This window comes from Schistocerca nitens, chromosome 4, assembly GCF_023898315.1.
Source record: "Schistocerca nitens isolate TAMUIC-IGC-003100 chromosome 4, iqSchNite1.1, whole genome shotgun sequence".
NCBI lineage: Eukaryota > Metazoa > Arthropoda > Insecta > Orthoptera > Acrididae > Schistocerca > Schistocerca nitens.
This window is the reverse complement of record NC_064617.1, coordinates 511405354-511409185: the sequence shown is the minus strand read 5'-3', so window position 1 is coordinate 511409185 and position 3832 is coordinate 511405354. Positions and strand designations below refer to the sequence as shown.

General features: G+C 45.9%; 1 non-coding gene across 1 annotated transcript; it reads left to right on the top strand.

Annotated features, from left to right (window-relative positions):
• Window positions 1-3369: 3369 nt before the first annotated feature.
• On the top strand, window positions 3370-3444 carry Trnai-uau (transfer RNA isoleucine (anticodon UAU)). The gene has a single exon. It is a non-coding gene; the product is annotated as a tRNA-Ile (tRNA).
• The last annotated feature ends 388 nt before the right edge of the window (window positions 3445-3832 follow it).

Sequence of the window (3832 nt, the reverse complement as noted above, 5' to 3'; positions counted from 1 at the left end):
GAACTATTCAGGACCGGTGTGTGGAACATCATCGGCACACTCGGTTGTTCCAGGCTGAGAAATCGGCAGTGGTGGAACACTACCTTAACGAAGGACACAGGATGATGTAAGACAAGACAAAATTGACATCTCCTGCTTCTCGCTATTGAGAATGTGTTCTGAAAGAATCCATTGAAATTAGAATATCAAGTAATATTATAAACAGGGATAAAGGTTTTCCTCTAAGATATGGAATCCGATTTTGTCCGACATTAAACAACAATGGTCTTCTTTTCGATCACTGGATTCTTCGAACTAGTGCTGCTGCGATTTATCATTTTCGCCGTCTACTCCCACCGGCGCGCTGCGTGTCTACTTGCCGCCAGGAGGCGCTGCCCATCATCTCGCGCACGCGCGGTGCTCTGTCCGCGGTGTATAAAGGTTTCCGTCGTTGTGGCTGGAATTCAGTTCTGGCGAGGCAGTGCACGAGCATTAACTCACCTGAAGAGGTGTCTGGATGACGACATGATACGGCTGCAAACCCGTGAAGAATATCAGTAGTTACTACGCAGGGAAAGTCTACGAGATAAAAGTTAATGTTCAAGAACCGTGGCTTCTTCCGCACTTGTACATCAGTTTTTGTGGCTGAGTGATATCTGATGAACACAAACGACAGTAAGTACAATATGTTAGCTATAGTAAGTACACAGCATTATAATTTTCATTGTAAGATTTGGGAGTCCGAGATACAGTAAAATAGGAACCTATTTTCTGGTTTCTCAGTTCTAGTTGCGACTCTTTTTTTTTTTAAAAATACGAAAGTACTGTATAAATAATCTGATACTTCCTTCGTACAGGGTGATGTTGGTGAATGGGGACAAACGGCAGGAAAATATGCCTGAAAGAATAAGGAGCAGAAAATGTCATATTGATATATGACTGAAAATGTGTTGTAAGGGGGTATGTAAAATATCTTTAACAGTGAGTCCGTCAACATCAGCAAGTGGCTGGCCAGCATGGTTTAAACCAGACAATCATGTGAAACATTCTACAGGTCAACTGCCATTGTGCACGTCACTTATAACGCCTGACCGAGCGAGGTGGCGCAGTGGTTAGCACACTGGACTCGCATTCGGGAGGACGACGGTTCAATCCCGTATCCAGCCATCCTGATTTAGGTTTTCCGTGATTTCCCTAAATAGTTTCAGGCAAATGCCGGGACGCTTCCTTTGAAAGGGCACGGCCGATTTCCTTCCCCATCCTTCCCTAACCCGAGCTTGTGCTCCGTCTCTAATGACCTCGTTGTCGACGGGACGCTAAAAAAAAATTAACACCTGAGGACCTTACTACAAACGGACTGGTTTTTGTGAGGACGGTCATTGTTTCGTAGCACAGGCCACCATGGTTCTAAGATACCTGTCATCCATCCTATTCACAACTGAGACTACCTCCACCTTCGTCTGTGGGCTATGGAGAATCCCCATGTTATCATGATAACGAACGGTCAGCAAAGGGCTCAGCCCCAATGTGTGTGCAGCAATTATTGACAGCTGCGTCACTTGACCAATCATCCTTCCGTAACGTCTCACAGACGAGGCACATCCACACATCCTGCAGGCGACACTGCCTCCCATGCTGGACGACATGATCTCTTCTATATGGAGCTAAAACAGTAGTACAACCAGAACATTCCCATTTGCCTTATGTGTTCTCATGAGTGCTTTCAGTCACAGAAATGTAGAGTCAACCCTGTCTTACAGAAACGTACACTCAACGCTGTATTACCTCCATTTTCAAGGGGACGCGCGTCTCTTGGATTGCATCTTCGGCGAGTTCTTCATATGACCTATTCAACTAATTATCCCCTCGAGTTTCGTTTCCTGCCGTTTCTGCCTCATTCAGCGAAATCACCCTGTATGTATGGTTGATAGCCAGAACATGAGCTAAGGTGAAGTATAGCATCCTCATTCGTGGGCAGCTTTAAATTTTATTTCGATAAACCGTTCGGAAACCAGGATAACAGACGGTTTATGCATAATGTGTATCATACACGAGAGGCAATGCTTCGTGACACGACAAAAGGAAAACGGAATTTTCCACTGTTCGTCTAAAACCCAAGTATAGTTTAAGTGACTGTAATGTGTGCCTCATATACAGGACTAAAACTGTTAGCAAGTGCAGCCAGCATTATGCTGTCTTTTACCCCGGCAATCCTCTAAAAATAGGGCCCATCTCGCACTGTAAGGAACTCTCAGTTCCGATCTTTAAAGGTTCCGCGTCTTCTGAGGATGAATGGAATTAATATAGTGAGAATGAATACGTGGTCTGTCATAGGTTGCAAGAGGAAACGAGAATCCGATTCCAAGACCATCTTTACTACTTTCCAGGATTCTGAAAGTAATGACGTCACCAGCTATATGGTTTACCAAATTATGTTCCCGAAAGAACAGCTACCTTGGATGACCATGCAGCTTTGCTAGAAATGAAATGATAATTAAATGGACACCCTAGCTGCAAACAGGCGTTGATTTACTTCATTGGGGACATGTTGAAAATGTGTGCCCCGACCGGGACTCGAACCCGGGATCTCCTGCTTACGTGAAAGGGATAAGTCCCTGCAGACGCACTATCCTCTGTGCCCACGGTGGCTCAGATGGATAGAGCGTCTGCAGGGACTTATCCCTTTCACGCTCCCCGTGAGATCCACATTCCCAACATGTCCACACCACTACATTCGTAGTGCGCCTAATAGATGTTTGCCCATCATACTCATTACTCGTGGCGGATTAATCTACCAAGTCTCGTACGAGTTCGGGCATAGCGTGTGCGTTCACACAAGAAGGTCAATGGCCGGGAAGCCATATTTTAACTATATGGGACGGTAGTATCTGTTCCCGAAAGAACAGTTACCGTGGATGACCATGCAGCTTTCCTAGAAATGAAATGATAGTTAAATGGACACCCTAGCTGCAAACAGGCGTTGATGTACTTCATTGGGGACATGTTGAAAATGTGTGCCCCGACCGGGACTCGAACCCGGGATCTCCTGCTTACATCAACCGCCTGTTTGCAGCTAGGGTGTTCTTTTAATTATCATTTCATTTCTAGCAAAGCTGCATGGTCATCCACGGTAACTGTTCTTTCGGGAACAGATACTACCGTCATATATAGTTAAAATATGGCTTCCCGGCCATTGACCTTCTTGTGCGAACGCACACGCTATGCCCGAACTCGTACGGGACTTGGTAGATTAATCTGCCACGAGTAATGAGTATGATGGGCAAACATCTATTAGGCGCACTACGAACGAAGTGGTGTGGACATGTTGGGAATGTGGATCTCACGGGGAGCGTGCAAGGGATACGTCCCTGCAGACGCACTATCCTCTGTGCCCACGGTGGCTCAGATGGATAGAGCGTCTGCCATATAAGCAGGAGATCCCGGGTTCGAGTCCCGGTCGGGGCACACATTTTCAACATGTCCCCAATGAAGTACATCAACGCCTGTTTGCAGCTAGGGTGTCCATTTAATTATCATTTCAAGTCCATTAATGGTTGCATATTATGTCCAAGTAGCCGAACATAACCATTTCCAGTCAACAATCGGCTCAGTTGTACTAGACAATCTAGTACAAAAATTGTAAGCACAGCCCACACCACTATGAAGCCACCACCAGCTTCAACAGTGCCTTGTTGACAATTTGTGTCCATGGTATCCTAGGGCCTGCGTCACATTCGAACCCTACCGTCAGTTCTTACCAACTAAAATCAGGACTCATCCGACCTGCTCACTGTTTTCTAGTAGTCTAGGGTCCAAGCGATATGGTCACGAGTCCAGAAGAGGCAGGCGATGT